Consider the following 17,813-nt stretch of genomic DNA (forward strand, 5'->3'; position numbering starts at 1 on the left):
AACGTGGGGCTGCTCGGCGGGGAAAGAGGAGGAGGAGAGAGAGAGGAGTGAGACCAAAGTCAACATACCAATCAAGTGCAATCCAAGGGCTCACAATTGGTCTTGCTGGGCAAGCTAGATCCAAGGGCCACAATTCGTTCTTACACAAAATATCTAAGGGCACGTAGTGAATTGAGAAAGAGTGATGGAGGCACCAATGTCCAATATTTTCGGCACAATTAGGGGCTGAATAAAATAAATTAAACCTCTAAAATTCGGAATTAACACTTAGGGCTTAGGTGCAATTCGGTAATTTTCCGATTCCGGTCCGAAATTTCATTTTTCGACTATACCGATCCCAAATATAATTGGCCACACTAAAACGACGTTGTCCTTGCAAAAATAGTCCCGTACGTCCGTGAATTTCGACACTCAAGTCCGGACTCAATTCCATGATCAATTTCGCTCAAATGCGATTTTAGCGTCTCTCACTAACGGGCGGCTGTTTAGGGGTTACGCGTATCGACTTAGGATTACTCGAGTCGTGACGGTCTCGACTTCCAAGAGAACGCGAGGATTATCACTAGTTCCGGGGGTTGCTATCGTTCGGAATAAGATCGGGATTGTTTGCCACACGAACTCTCGGTCGTGCGGAATCACCCGTGTCCCGATCGTTCGTCGTTGGTTAAACAATCACCTGTGTCCCGATCGTTCGTCGTTGGTTAAACCAAATCCGTCACCCTCCTTGGATCGGCCTTCATTGGCACAAAATATTTCTTCGTCGTTTCTCGGAATCGGACTCGATTCGCGGTCGAGTTCTTGGGTCTACGTACCATTTTCCTAGTTAGCCATTCCCTATTGGTCAGTATTCCGAGAAGGATCCGTTCCGGGCGAGACTTACTAAAATGAAATGAGAAATACACATCTATTTCATTGATCACGAAAGTGGGTCGAATTCAGGATGTTACAGCAAGTCTTGCCTTTTGTTCAGCTGATCATGGGATAATAGGTGTGCGCATCACACGGGGCGACATTGTTCCTGCAACAAATGCATAACCAAACAGGATTACACAATATCCTGAAAGCACATGATCAGCAAATTTTTTTTTTTCGATGGTCAATGCTGGTCAACGATCAACGATGGTCAACGCCGATCAACGGATGACCAGTTAATGGGTCGAGTCAAATGGTCAACGGGTCGGATCGGAACATCCAGGTCGGGTCGGCCTGCCGGGCTGAGCCGAGCTGGGCTGGGCCTTTCAGCCTAAAAAAAATAACCGGCGTGGCTGACGTTAGCGTGACGTCAGCCACGCCCACACGCGCACGCATGGCACGTGCGTCGCATGTGTGCACGGCAACCGCTACGCATGTGCGACGCACGTGCCGGCGAAGCCACCGCTTGCGGCGGCGCGTGGAGGCACGTCCGGCCTCCCCCAGAGGCGTGCCACCCGTCGATTTTCTCGTCTCAACGAGCACTACGATCCTACACTTTTAAAAATAAAATTTGACTCACGAAAATCGAGAAACGACCTCGAACAGTACGGCCAAGTGTCGGTTTTTCATACCCGAGCGTTCGTTGGCGCCGTTTCACGAATTCGGGCCAACATTCCATTTTATAAACACGTTAAACAATCAGGAAACAAGAACGCATGCTCTGATACCAATGTAGGAAACAGATTCCTAAACATAATGCAAAATGCGGAAAACGTGCCCATTCTATACTTGAATCACCGATTGAACGAAGTTTATAACGAACATACCTCTTTGCCACAAATTAAATGCACCTATTGCAGCCTCTCAAGAGAGAGCGTTCCTTCGATTGTCGTGTAAAGTTGCTTTTTTTTTTGGTTTCAAGTGAGAGTGAGTTTCTGATAATGAACCAAATCTACTTGCAGAATTCACGTCAGTTTTTCTTATTCTCACTTTTGTTCCCACAAAATAACTGTCATTTGCGGTTATTTTCTTTCATGGGCTCTTTCAAGGTTAATGGGCTAGGTTAGCCCATCATGGGCGGCCCATTTATTCACAAAAACCCATCACTCATAATGCATTCTATAGCTTTCAAATGTTTCTTTTAGAAAATTACTCATATACCTGCTCAAACACTAACAATATGCGAAATGTCTTGCCTAGTACAAACCGTAGCATACATAATTACACCAACTGCACTAACATAGGCCCGAGAGAAATATATTCCCTCTCATCCTCTGACTGTCGTCCAAGGTAGGGTGGAAGCTTAAAGTGCGCAACTACTAGGGTACTCATCGTTTTGCGTTCAGCATGCTAAACAGCATCAGCACTTTACATATGTAAACACCCTATGATACTATCTGTCACTTCAACAACATATTGTCCCCTGAATTTAGCAAAATAATACTTCTAGCCTTTTTAAAAATACAATATTTTTCTTCCGCTTTCATAATTTGGAGAAATTCATTATTTTCCTCAAACACTAAATCCAAAACCTAATGTCTTCAACAATTCGCATCTTAGTGTCCCACAAATTAAAATTACTTCTACCAGTCAATTTATCTGACTCAAATTTTGTAGAAACCGTAGCGATAATCGTAGACAAACCAAATCCATGAACAATCAATCAACAACAACCTTAGACTTGATACCAGTCTGTGACAACTAATGCGGAAGCATGAACAAACGAAATGTTTCAAATAAGATATAAATTAGAGGAACAAAACCTGAAAGTGGCAGATTTTCATGGTTCATCGACATGCCTACTCCACAAGTAGAGAGATGACAACGTTCAATCACACTCACTCATAGTTATTTTTTTTATCTTAAATTAAATCTGAATCAATAAGAATCAACTGTAAGGAGTCTTCTCACACGCTCATCTCTCTTGGATGACGGCTCTCAATGTCCTTTGTATGTGTGGTAAGTTTTCACGCATATTAAGCACACTCACTATGCACACAAGACCAAACTCCACAATAGAATACTTTCATGCGAAAAATTATGGGCCCTTTTCCAACGTAAACAAAGACTTCGTCTTCAAGAAGAAAAGGAAGCTTGTGGCAAATTTATAACCCTTTTTGCATCACTCACGATCCTGTTTGCATAAGTCCAATTTGGACTTTCCTAATACGGTTAATGTCTCCGCAATTCAATTATGGATCGTATTTCGATCAACGGGGGTTAATTTTGAACCATAAACAATATTTCGCCTGGGTATATCATGGACAGTCTGAAATGTAATTCTCATGTAGAAAATGTATTTCTTTCCAATCACAAGATGTGGTTTTTTTATTAAAAGAGATAAAGCCATGCCATAGTGTGCAAAGTTTGGGGATTTTTATGGCTTTTTCCAAACAAACGACAAAACATAGAGTACATTGCACTTCCATCAGATCCACAAATTATATATTTGGAATATTTAATAGCTAGTGTATCTCATGCAATAAACAAAACACAAATGGTGGCTTTTCTGGAAAAACTATCCTTCTTGACCTTTAAAAAAACGAGCTAATTTAATAATTTCTTGTCCTCCTTTATATTGTCGATTTTGAAAGATTGGATATAGTTGGCCATTCAAGCAAGGGGAGACATAGTCGACGAATTCATAACCAGTAACTTCCCCTCATTCCACTCTTCCTTGCTATCAACTGAAATTTTTGGAAATACAAGATGGAAGTACGAAAATTTCAAACCAATTTGCCAAACTGCAAAACACTTTGACATACGCTCCACACCTGGTCTGATCCAGATTGGAGAAGGATTAGATCTGTTTTCAATGAAATCACCTCAACATGCATAAAATCTAAGGAAATTACAACTCTTACAGTCACTCTATTCACATAGGAAATTTTCTGTCCAAAATGAGCTCAATTGCTTGGATGATTCCATTTACTGAACTCTCTCAAAGTATATGATCCTTCCTTCCTCTAGCAATACTTTATCAAATTCGCAAAATCTTCCTTATGTGGCGTATCTTTAGCACTTCCAGTTCTTAGCATATTCTACTTAACAAATACCAATCTAACCCCACCATACATCAGTCAACAGAATGTCACTTGATGAATTACCTGCTCACATCAATGCACCACAGACACAAGTTTGTGAACACACTCTCTTTTAGATATTATAAACACACTGATCACATTTGATGCAAAACAGAACATGAATCCGATGCAGGAATTTAGCTCCTGTCAATAATCAAAACTCAAAAGAACTGTCATATCAAGACTAGCTTAACATCAATTTAATTAGACAATTTTTTTGCCGTGAGATAGAGCACAGAAATCAATCACTCCATAATTCTCTATCCAGAATTATTCAATCTTCAAAGTGTGAAGCCCAAATCCTGCTGCTAAACAACTTTACGCTTGATTAGCTACACACGAAGGTCATCACAAATTATGAGTTAAGAAAGCTAAAAGTTGCCGTTGAAAAAGTTGCATTCCATCACTTGAAGCTATCTTGCATTCTAATAAGATGTAGCCCACAAACCTTGAACTTCCTTCTACCAAAGAGTTTCTAAACCATCAGTTCACAAATATATATGTCAGAACTAAACTTTAAAGTATATAATTATGTGGGATGAGGTTTTTTGATCAGCTGATAGTGGAACACTGACTTAATCACACTTCCCAAATGCAACAGTAAAACAATCAGTATTAGGGGTGAAAATATAAATTTTGAAGCCCAGCCCGGCCCAAAATCTCTTAGCCCAAAGGCCCGGGCTAGGTTTTCGGGCTTTATTCTACTATAAATTTCAGGCCAGGCCGGGTTTCACACTCAATGACCATTGGACATTGTCCATAGCCCAAAATAGCCCGATGCGGCCCAGAGTCCTTATATTTTTCCTTGTGTAATTTTCATATTCCTAGTAATAAATTATTAGAATTTGTTATTCCTAGTTGGAATCAATCAAATTTTATATGAACTTATTGTTTTATTATACTTTTGAAAGTTATTCATATATTAGTGATACATCAAAAATTGAATTGAACTTTGGAATTCAAATAGACACAATTTATTTACTCAAAAACACAAACATTTAATTTTTCAACTGAACTAATAAAATAAGAAAAACATGAGATATGGAAAAAAGTAGCCACAATCAACATAAAAAGTGAGTAGACCAAATCGATATCGATATGAAATTAGACTTTGCATTGAACGTTGACCACTACAAAAAAACATGTTTTTTGCGACGGAAATTTGCGACGGATTATTTTCGTCGCAAATTTGCGAAAAACTTTGCGACGAAAAAATTCCGTCGCAAATTTGCGACAGAATTTTTTTTCCGTCGCAAAATTCGTCGCAAATTTTCGACGGAAAGTTGGTCGTCGCCAGTTTCGCCGCTAATTTGCGACGACTAATTTTCCGTCGCAAATTTGTGACGAATTTTTCGACGGATTGATTTTCCGTCGCAACGAATATTTTATCCGTCGCAAATTGCGACCGATTTTGCGACAAAATTGGATTCGTCGCAAATTTGTACCGGAAAATTAATTTTGTAATATGCACCCCACCCCACCCATCAATTTCTCTCTCTCTCTTTCAGTAGTGATTCGTCAGGTCGCCCGCTTTTTTCTCACCTTCTCCTTCTATCATTTCTCTCAATAATCCGTGCGCACAGAAATCAATCTCGGTGAAGCTTTTCCACAGGTAAGTATCGTAGCTAATTAAGTCTGTTTAAACATGCAACTAATATGGTCCTGTCCTTCTGATTCATCGTCAGATGCGAAATTTTTTTTTTTATTGACATTATTTTCTGTTTTTGTTGTAAATTGGTCGCCGACTGGCGACGGGCCACCAATTTGCGACGGACGGTCTTTGTCCATCGCAAAGCAAATTTGCGACGGACGAAAGGGCGAGGTGCCGGTCGACCTCACCGCAGTGGCGGCCTCCCCCAGATCTGGGCGAGGCCGACCGGCGTCGACCCATGGCCGGCGAGGCCGCGCGGGGTGGCCATGGCTGCGGGTCGACCTCCCCCAAATCTGGGCGAGGCCGAGCGGCCTCGCCGGGGCCGCCGGTAGACCTCGCCGTCGCCCAGCTGGGCGACGGCAACCCCGCTCGGCCTAGCCCAAATCAGCCGGGCCGGCTGCCATGGCGAGGCCGAGCGGCCTCGCCGGCGTCCGCCGGTCGCTGGTCGCCAAACCGGCGACCGGAGAAAATTATAAGACTTTTTTTTAAAAAAAATTCGAAAAAAATAAAAAAATTTTAAAAAATGAATGTTAAGTGATTTTGCTTTTATTTAGGTACGTGTCCAATTGAAGGTCTCGCAATCCAAGTGAACTTTACAATTCTCTTCAAATTGACCACTTTCTACTACCAAGATTTCAGTCAAATATCTGGGTAAGTCTTCTATACATGGTAATTTTTGCATTTTTAAAAATTTCGTAGTAATTGTTACGTGAAAAACAAAATTTTAATTTTCATAAAGTTTTTTTTAATTAACAACGGTAGATGTGATATTTTAAATATTTTACGATATTTTTTTATTTTAATATCGACACAATGCAAAGAAACAGGGCTTGGATGTATAATAAGAACTTACCTGGACGTCATGGATTGACCGATGAGTTTCGGACTGGGTTAGAACTATTTTTAGACTTTGCTGGTAGTAAATATGAGTTCATGGATGGAAATAAGTTAAGGTGTCCGTGTAGAAAGTGCAGTAATGGTAAATTTCATGTGTGTGATACAGTTAGAGAACATCTTTGTAGATTTGGGTTTACTCCGAATTATTATAATTGGACTTGCCATGGTGAACCATTTATATCTGATGAAGGATATCGAAGAAATGACCAATTTTTAGGAGGGGAAGAATGTAGCTATTATGACCAATTGAACCCATACGAGAGGATGGTGATTGATGCAGCTGGTCAGAATTTTGTTTCAGATTCGAACCATGCAAGTACTAGTTTTACTCCTACACATGAACAAGTGGGTACTAGTCATGCATCACAATTGAAAGACATGGGAGTAACGGGTTTTGATGAGAATGTGTGTAATGGAGCTTTTTCATATAATCAATTATGGGAAGTGTTGAAAGCAGCAGATGAACCTTTATGGCCAGGTTGTGACAACCACACTAAGTTATCTGTAACAGCAAGACTGTTAAATATCAAGGCAGAGCATAATGTGTCGCAAGATTGCTTCAACTCTTTTGTTGAAGTAATGCGGGAAACAATGCCTCATGATAACAGCATGGCAAGTGATTGTTACGATATGAAAAAGCTAGTGGATAACTTAGGTCTTCCGGTTGTAAGGATTGATGTATGTAGTAGGGGTTGTATGTTATATTGGAGAGATGATGAAAATGCAAAATCTTGCAAATTCTATAGCCAACCTAGGTACAAGATTAACAGGAGGCAGGGTCGTAATCAGAAGCGTAGACCATGCAAGCAAATGTTTTATCTGCCCTTAATCCCCAGATTGCAAAGGCTTTATGCATTTCAAGCCACAACTGAACACATGACTTGGCACGCAAATCATGAAACAGAAGAGGATCTAATGTGTCATCCTTCAGATGCAGAGACATGGAAGCATTTTGATAGACCGTACCCTGAGTTTGCAATAGAGCCTCGAAACATCAGGTTAGGTCTCTGCTCTGATGGATTTGCCCCATTTGGGAAATCAGGAAAAAGTTATTCATGTTGGCCAGTATCTTAACGCCATACAATCTTCCGCCTGGTATGTGCATGAAGACACCTTATATGTTTTTGACATTGATCGTGCCTGGCCCGCAAAATCCGAAAAAGGTAATAGATGTTTATATGCAACCATTGATTGAAGAGTTACAACGACTATAGGAGGAAGGTGTCCTTACATATGATGTTTCTACCGATCAAACATTTGTAATGAAGGCTGCTCTTCTTTAGACGATAAATGACTTTCCAGCTTACAGAATATTATCTGGATGGAGTACAGCTGGGATCTTAGGATGTCCGATATGTTTGGAGAGATCAAAGTCATTTAGATTAAAACATGGAAAGAAGCCTAGCTATTTTGACTGTCACAGATAATTTTTACCGATAAATCATACCTTCAGAAGGAATAAAAAAGATTTCATCAAGAATAGGACTGAAAGAATACGTCCACCATTGAGGTTGACCGGTGATCAAATTTGGGAGCGGATGTAGGACTTTCCAACTGTTGTTCAGAACGCTTACGGTACGACTTTTGCGTACGAAAGTAGACATAAGTGGATAAAACGCAGTATATTTTGGGATCTACCGTATTGGAAGGCCCATCTTATTCATCATAATCTTAACGTCATGCACATAGAAAAAAATGTTTTCGACAATGTCATAAATACTGTGATGGATGTCACCGGAAAAACAAAAGACAACTTGAACGCAAGAAAAAATATGAGAGATATTTGTGATCGACCAACACTAGATGTGGATGCAAGCAGCAGGGGACCAAAATCAAAAGCAGTTTATACATTGGATAAGGAGCAGAGGCGAGTTGTTTGTCAATGGTTGAAATCTGTGCGGTTTCCTGATGGATATGCTTCGAACCTCGGAAGATGTGTTGATTTGAATGAATGCAAGTTGACAGGTTTGAAGAATCATGATTGTCACATATTGATGGAAAGACTAATTCCAATAACTTTCAAGGAAGTTCTACCGAACTTTGTATGGGGCTCTATTACAGAGTTAAGTAATTTCCTGCATGATATTTGCTCGACAGTGTTAAAAGCATCACACATGGAGAAACTAGAGAGAGATATTCCAATTATTCTTTGCAACTTCGAAAGGATATTTCCTCCATCGTTTTTTGATTCGATAGAGCATCTCTTAGTTCACTTGCCTTATGAGGCCAAAGTTATAGGTCCCGTCCAATTTCGATGGATGTATCTATTTGAGAGGTAAATTTTTTTTTTCTTAAATAAAGTTCAAATTACTTTATTATATATTATGTTCTGATAAACTTCTTTCTATTGCAACTAGATTCTTATATCATTTGAAGAAAAAAGTGAAGAATAAGGCACGTGTTGAAGCTTCAATTTATAATGCATATATTGTGGAAGAAGTGACAACATTTACATCATACTATTTTGAGCTGCACGTGCAGTGCAAGAGGTGGAGAGCAGACAGAAATTATGAGGGTCCCATTGATCCTAGTCGCCGCCCATTCTCTATTTTCAATTATCTGGGTCGACTAAGCGGCGCATGTCAGTCTCGTTACCTAACAGGCGAAGAATTGCATGCAGCCCATACATATATTTTACTGAACTGCCAAGAAGTCGAGCCATACTTCGAGTAAGTGTAAATTTGCAAATATATGTATTGTGTGTCAAATATTTGCTAATATATAAATGGTATTTATTACTATGATTTTTCAAACTTCAATGTATGGACTACCACAAAATGAGTTTGACCGTATGTGCGACGAACAATTTGCATCATGGTTCAAAACATATGTAAGTTGCCTATGGACCGTTCACTTGTCTTATTAAAATTTTATACATCATTTATTGAAATATATATTATTGATTTTGCGTGTGTAACCTTAGGTTCACAATAATCATGATGAACTTGGAGAGCAAGGATTGCTATATTATCTGTCATGGGGTCCACAGTTAAGAGTGCGGAGTTGGCCAGCATATTTCATAAATGGATATAATTTTCACACTCAAGAATATGGAATGGAAAAAGCCACAATGAATAGTGGTGTGTCTGTTCGGTCATCCAATGGTGGTAGTTCAAAAGATGATTTTTATGGCTTGTTGGATGAAATCATAGAGATAGAGTACCTTGGACCATTAATGATGCGGGTTGTGTTATTTAAGTGCAAGTGGTTCGATCCCGTCAAAGGAATGAAGGTGCATACGAAGTTTAATTTGGTTGAAATAAATCACAAGAAAATATATATGAAATATGAACCATTTGTCTTGACACAACAAGCAATTCAAGTATGTTATGCATCATATCCTAGTTTGAAACGTGATAAAGCTGATTGGTGGGCTGTATGTAAAATCAAAGCACGGAGAAAAATCGAGGAACACTGGAAGGACAGAGCCTATCAACAAGAGGAAGTTTCTAACACGGTTGAAACTGAGGAATATAACATTCCAACTTTACGAGATCCATGTGGAGCTATGATAGATGTGGATCCAACAGAAATTTGGGAATTAAATGTACAAGACTGTTCAGAATCTAATTTTGAGACAGATGATGAAGACGAAGAGCAAGACGAAGACGAATTGGAAGACGAAGACGAAGATGAAGATGCAGACGAAGACGAAGACGAAGATTAAAATTTTTGTGACAAAATACTAATGATGTGTAATTATTATTGCGATAAGTGTTATTTTGGTTGTCATAATTATTATTATTGTTCCTGTTATTATTGATATTGTTATTAACATTATTGTTGTTGTTATTACTGTTGTTGTCGCTTATTCTTCTTAATTTAATTAATCGTCAGAAAATTTGCCGCTAAATGACGACAAGTCAAATATTATTCATGCGATGACATTTGAGATATTATATTTTCCAATAGATTTGGATCGTCGCTAAATTCGTTGCTCATTTTACGACAACAACTTATTCGTGGTTACTGTTCATCGAATAATTATTGACGAATTTGCAAATTCACGGCAATTGTTCAAATCCGTCGCAAAATTTGCGATGGATTCGAAAATGTCCTTTATTTTTGGAATCCGAAATAAATCCATCGAAATTTGCGACGGAAAAATATTGTCTGTCACAAAATTGTGGATGGAAAAAAATACGTCGCAAATTTGCGACGAACTTTTTTATGTCCATCGCAAATTTGCGACGGACGACCATAATGTCCGTCGCAAATTTGTGACTGACGGAATTATTTTCCGTCGCAAATTTGCGTTGGACAAAAAAATGCGGTCGCAAATTTGCGCTGGCATACATAATGTCCGTCGCAAATTTGCGACAGACACAACAAATTCAGTCGCAAATTTGCGACGGACCAAAACATGTCCGTCGCAAATTTAGGACGGACAAAAACAAGTTCATCGCAAATTTGGAACGGGAAAAAAAAATTCCCTCCCAAATTTGCGACGGATAAAAAAAGTCCGTCGCAAATTTGCGACGGACAAAAAAAGTCCGTCGCAAATTTGCGACGGGAAAAATTCCCTCCCAAATTTACGACGGATAAAAATGTCGGTCGCAAATTTGCAACGGACCAAAACATGTCCGTCGCAAATTTGGGACCGAAAAAAATTCCCTCGCAAATTTGCGACGGACTGTTTTGTCCATCGCCATGTCCGTCGCAAAGTTGGGACGGAAAAAAATTCCCTCGCAAATTTGCGACGGACTCACCGGAAATTTGCATCCGTGGCAAATTTGCGACGGATGACTCGTCCGTCACAAATTTACGACGGACTCCCCGGAAATTTGCGTCCGTTGCAAATTTGCGACGGACGAAACATCCGTCGCAAATTTGCGACGAACGAGAGTGGTCCGTCGCAAATTTGGGACGGAAAAAAAAATTCCCTCCCAAATTTGCGACGGACGAAATCGTCCGTCGCAATCTCTCTCTCCCGCCTGCACGCGCACGTGTCTCGGTCAGCTTTTCCTCTCTGACATTTTTTGTTGTTTTTCGCCTCTTACTATTCTTCTTCTTCTTCTTCGTCTTCTTCGCCTTCTTCGTCGAGTGCACTACCGTCGCCGTCGCCGCCGTCTTCTTTGTCTCTTTGCTCCGTCGCCGCAGCTGCCATCACCGTCGCCCACGTCGCCGTCGCCGCCATCCCAGTCGTCGTCTGCCCCCGCGTAGGGTCGCCGCTCGCCGCCTCCTCGCTCGCCTGCGCACCTCGTCGGCCCGCCTCGCAGCCGCCTGAAGACGTCGTCGAGCAGCCTCGACGAGCTCGCCGTCGCCGCCCAGCCGCCGCCTAACTGTCGCCGTCCAGCAGCCGCCAAGCCTCGCCGAGCTCCCCGTCGCCACCCAGCAGCCGCCCAGCCTCGCCGAGCTCCCCGTCACCGCCCAACCGTCGCTGCCTAGCAACGGCCCAGCCTAGCCGAGCTCGCCGTCTTCTTCGTCTCTTTGCTCCTTCGCCGTAGCCCCCGTTGCCGTCGCCCCCGTCGCCGTCGCCGATGTCCCCGTCGTCGTCTGCCCGCGGGTGGGATCGCCGCTCGTCGCCTCCTCGCTCGCCCGAGCACCTCGTCGGCCCGCCTCGCAGCCGCCTGAAGCCGTCATCGACCAGCCTCGCCGAGCTCGCCTGTCGCGCCCCGGCCGGCCCATGATCGCCGCCAGCCCGCCCAGCCTCGCCAGGCTCCCCGTCGCCGCCCGGCGGCCGCCCGGCTCTCGCCGAGCTCCTCGTTAGCGCCCAACCGTTGCTGCCGATAGCAACGGCCCAACCTGGCCGAGCTAGCCGTCCCGTCCGGCCCGCCGTCCGGCCCAGCCCAGGCTCGCCGTCCCGCCCGGCCCGCCCCGGCCCAGCTCGGTCCCCCCCGCAAGCCGCCGCCCGATCGTCGCAGGCCAGCGGCCGCCCAGCCTCGCCGAGCTCGTCATCGCTGCCCGGCCGCCATCGCCGCCCAGCTCGCTGCCGCCCGGCCTAGCCGCCGTCTAGCCGTTGCCGCCCAACTCACCGTCCCCGAGGCCGTCGCCGCCCGGCTCGGCTTCTTGTCCGGCCCGCCGCCGCCCGGCCTTGCCCAGCCGCCCAACCTTCGCCGCCACCCGGCTCGCCGCCGCCCCCTCGCCACCGCCATCGCCGTCACCCAGCCGCCGCCGCCGCCCTGCCGCCCCCGCCACTATTAACCGTCGCAAAATCTAATTATTGTTGGGTTTTCTTGGCCTTGAACCAAGTAAGCAACTCTCTAAATGTTACCTATTATAATGAGTATTAATCGGAATTGTTTAGGGATTGTTTAGTGTCTGATTGGTTGGCTAAGTTAGGAGTCGATTTGAGGATTGCATGTGGTTTTGATTGATGTTCGACTTGTTAATTTGTTCATTATATCGCCGATTAACCGTTTAATGATCATCGGGTGATTGATTAAGCGTTTATTCAGAAAATGCATTAAAATTGAACAATTCTAGAAAAATTTCGAAAAATTTCGTGAAAATTTAAAAAAGTCATATTTTGGGAAAATATTAAATTTGGTGAATGTTTTTTTAAAATTAAAAAAACCAAAATTTCAAAATATCACAAAATGGCAAAAAATAACTGTAGCCACCCACTTTGAGTGAAATTTAATTTTTTTTAGGTGCCCGAAAAAAGAATAATAATAAAAAATTTAAAATTTTCAAAATATTATAAAATGGCTTAAAATACTTGTGGCCAACCATTTTGAGAGAAATTGTAAACTTTTTAGGTGCACGAAAAATGTAAAAATAATAATAAAATAAAAAATTTCAAAACTTCACAGAATGGCTTAGAATACATGTGGCCACCCATTTTGAGTGAAATTTAAATTTTTTTACGTGGCAACAAAAAGTAAAAATTACAAAAAAAAAATATTTCAAAACTTTACAGAATAGCTTAGAATACCCGTGGCCACCCACTTTTAGTGACATTTAAATTTTTTTAGGTGCCCAAAAAATTGCAAAAATAATAAAATTTATTTTATTACAAAACTTCACAGAATGGCTTAAAATACTTGTGGCCAGCCACTTTGAGTGAAATTTAAATTTTTTTAGGTGCCCAAAAAAAATATAAAAAATCAAAAATTTGAAAACTTCACAGAATGGCTTATAATACATGTGGCCACCTACTTTTAGTGAAATTTACATTTTTTTAGATGCCCAAAAAATTTAAAAATAATAAAAGCCACAAAATATCAAAACTTTACATAATGGCTTAGAATAACTGTGGCCACCCACTTTGAGTGAAATTTAAATTTTTTTAGTTGCCCAAAAAAATTAAAGGCTTATAATGCCTGTGGCCAGCCACTTTGATTGATGATCGTGTGGCCGAGAACGAAGATCATGTGGCTGAAATTGTTCTTGTACTTGATGAATTATCGTGTGGTTTGAAAGTGGATCGTGTGGTTAATTATGGCTAATGTCGGCTTGGCATGGCATATCGTGCTCATATATTGATGTTTGATATCAAAATGAGTGCGATTCATAGTATATTTGTTCGTAGGAAATTGCACGTCATAAACACTCGGCATTGGCTAATTAAGAGGGAACATTTTCTACAGCCTATCAAAATGGTAAGCTTCGTCATGTACGTTATTATGTCTCCGTAATGCGTGTTCATATTTTTTTACATATTTGTCTAACCTTCCTACTTGTCAGTTTAAACGTGGAGGTCACGTGCATAGAAGACCAACCTCTTCAACGTCCTCGTCCCCCGCCCTTTCCTCGTCTCCTGTCCTTTCATCTAACCCGCAACCATGATATGCTGATAGACAATATGGACACGTTGGTCCTTCCTCCAATGCTCAAGAACATGTTATGGGACTTGGCCACATGCCAACTCAATCTCCTCCAGTTCAATCACCTTTGGCTCCCTCTCCTTCCGTTCCACCTTATTATTCAGCGCAACATTCGCATAATGACGGAAACGAAGGTCAAGAAGATAACCAAATCCTTATATGCCCATTTGGAGATTCGTAAGTACTTCAATTTTGTTTTTTAGTATATGTAATATTTATGGCTTTCGATATGGATGTCAACTGAATTGTCGATGTTGCACAATATCCGTATGTTTGCAGATTCACGGATGCTACGTTTGTTGTGAGGGAACTGAATAAAATAATCAAAAACTATTGGATGGGGGAGTATGTTAATTACATAAGTGTTCCACAAGAGGTGAAAGATTTGTGATAGAATGAGTTCAAGGTAAGTTTTAAATATTCTATTTTCTTACCAACTAAGTTCGGTGTAGTATATTGATGGTCAAGAATGATGTAAAGGGACCATATCAGCTCTTTAGTTTTCGGTACTAAAGGGGAAAGAATATTTTCCCCGAGATGAACTTAACAAAGTCTATCGCCGAATTGTCTGGTGCATGGTAATGGATATGTGACCATCATAATAACTTTCAGTTTTGCTTGTATTGATTGCAGCGGAAGTTCAGGTGGGATGACCAGCTCGAGAATGAAGTGAGAAGAATTTTTCAGAAGAAAGTCAGTGATCACATACGAAATGTGATGAATAGAGCGAAGAGCAAGAGAGTGAAGCCGGCTTTCATTACAACTGACAATTGGGAGGAAATTAACAGAATTTGGGAAACTGAGAAGAGTCAGCAAATCAGTGAACAGAATAAAAAGAATTGATCTTCTAGTTCTAGTGAAGGGTCTGCCACATATGCTGTGGACTGTATCAACATTGGGGAGCATCGCAAACGACTGGTAAGTCTGTTAAATAAGTTATAAGTTAATTTAATTCAATTACTCATGTTTACATTTTGTAGGCACAAGAATTGGGGACAGAACCGACATTTGCAGCTACATTTGAACGCACATTTCAAAAGAAAGATAAGACATGGATTGGCGATCGAGCAAAAGCTATTAAGGTATGTAAGGTTATACTTTGGGCTTTATGGAAACTAGAATGAAAACCGTGAATGCTTTTAATATTTATGGTAGAGATATATATGAAGTTATTTTATTTTCATCTATATTGTTAATGTAGGAAAAATATGATGAACTTTTAATGGGCAATGCTAGTGGTAGTGATGGTTCTGCAAGTGCGTCTGAGCCATCAGCTGACAGTATGGCATTATGGGTGGAGGCAATGGGTGGGGTGAAAAAGGGAAAAATATTTGGGATGGGATCCTTCTCAAGGATGTTCATGCCGAATCAAGCTGGAACTTCATCATCCAATGCGACTGGTCGAAGGAGGACACGACATGACGAGCAATTGACCCAAGAAGTGAACCACTTGAAAAATATAATTGTAGAGAGGAACGAAGAAATAAATGACTTGAAACAGCAAATGCAAATCGTTATGCAACACCTCAACATCAATCGCGGTCAGGTTCCTCCTGTACCTCCTGCCAATCCAATAGGTGATGAGCACAATGATGAGCGACACAATGATGCTGACATTGATGATGATGCTGATGATTTTCTCGGTCCTTTCTAGTTGAAATTGCCAAAATCGGGGGTAAGCTTGCTTTACACTCTTTTATGACATAAGTGCAGTTTCACCCAATTTGTTCCTGCCCTACAATTACTTTTTGTGCACAACTTTCTCACAACTAGGTTCAAGGATCTAATTTTTCCTATGTGACAGAAATACGGTTTACAAGGGTGAAAAAACTACAGTGATGTCAAAGTTGACTCATACTCATATGTAAGAACATTGATGTTCGTCCTGAAACGTTTTTTTGTTAACCCTCTTACTTGTTTTTTTATACCTAGTTCCACATCCATGCATAAGCACTGCTTTTATATTCTGTACTGATTGAATATCTTTATTTATGTATCCACATTTCATCAGGTGTCCACAAAAATGACTGCTTTTGGTGTCCTGTCGAGTACCACAGCTGCCCAATCTTGTGTCTGGTTTGTCGATTTTTCGTTTTCTAAGCATCTCTATGGTTGTCCTGCCTCCTATGAATGTTTTGAATGTATTATAAGATTGGATATCAAATATCATCGTGTCAGGCTTTGCAACTTGACATATATCATTATTTTTTGCGGGCTAGCATCTTTCCTTCAGTTACATTTTTCAATTATATGGCTTTGTGTCTGGTTTGTTCGTTTTCTGTTTCTGAAGCGGAATCTACGGTTTTCTCGTGTCCTTTGACTGTTTTCAATGTATTACATGATGTTCAATAATGCGTAGCAATTGATATGGACAAGATTTGATGGCCGAAATGCTGTAAAATTTGCGACGAATATTTACATACGAATTTTGCGACCATTACAGTTCGTGGCTAATTTTCGACGAATAAGTAGAGACGAATCAAGTTCGTGCCTAATTTCCGTCCAATACATTTTGCGACGAATTTTGCCACGAATTTTTTTGCGTCGAATTTTTTTTTCCGTCGCAAAAATTTGCGACGACCTAGTAGCGACGGAATTTTTTCCGTCGCTAAATTCGTCGCAAAATCGATTTGCGACGGATTTTTGCGATTTTTTCGTCGCAAAATCCATCGCAAAGAACATGTTTTTTTGTAGTGGACACTCAAATAGACATATATGTTCTCTCTCAAAGAAAATGAACATTGAATTCTTTCATTATACATATTCTTTAGATAAAATATTAAAGAGACAAAAAAATATGATATGGACAAAACAATTGTCAGGAGCTTAGCGTTCATTTGAGCTAATGAAATTAACAAAAAAAAAAAAAAGAACGCATCATGGAAGTAATTAATGATCCTTAATGACAACGGACATTCAACTCTCACTAATAAACTCTTGCTGATGACAAGAAATAAGATAAGAAAAAAATTAGAAGTCATCATCATGTAAGCGAATAATCCAAATTGAAGGCAAATTTGAAATCAGATTTTGCATTGAACATTGGCACTCAAAGAGACAAATCTCATAAAAGAAAACAAAGTTTGAATCCTTCCACTGAACTTATCGTTCGTACTATATAATCGTGATGAAAGCGAGTAATCCAAATTGAACTTGAGTTGAAATCTAATTTGAACTGAACATTGGCATCCAAATAGACGAACTTTTCAATCAAAGAAAATGAAAATTAATCCTTCCATTGAACTTATCGTTTAATATAATTAATGAGATAAGGAACGTATAATATACGGTAGAAATAATAGCCATGAAAAGTTTATTTAAACCAAAGAATCAGAAAACATTTGGTATGGAGAGGAAAGATAATAGTGATAAAAGTGAGTACTCCAAATTGAGTTCAACACGAAACCAGATTTTGAATTGAACATTGGTACTCAAATAGACAAACTTCTCACTTAAATTAACGAACATTGAATCTTCCATTGAACTTATTGTTTAATTAAA

At 40.6% G+C, this 17,813-nt stretch overlaps 1 long non-coding RNA gene across 1 annotated transcript in view; it reads left to right on the forward strand.

The window, feature by feature from the left end:
* The window catches only part of LOC130138828 (uncharacterized), a 48,480-nt gene extending 33,138 nt beyond the window's left edge, over nt 1-15,342 (forward strand). The window contains exon 4 of the long non-coding RNA XR_008817104.1: nt 15,293-15,342. This is a non-coding gene — a long non-coding RNA (uncharacterized LOC130138828). The remainder of the gene's footprint in view (nt 1-15,292) is intronic.
* The last annotated feature ends 2,471 nt before the right edge of the window (nt 15,343-17,813 follow it).

Source organism: Syzygium oleosum, unplaced genomic scaffold, assembly GCF_021117445.2.
Source record: "Syzygium oleosum isolate NSW1041296 unplaced genomic scaffold, Sole_v2.1 Sole_v2.08, whole genome shotgun sequence".
Taxonomy (NCBI): Eukaryota; Viridiplantae; Streptophyta; class Magnoliopsida; order Myrtales; family Myrtaceae; genus Syzygium; species Syzygium oleosum.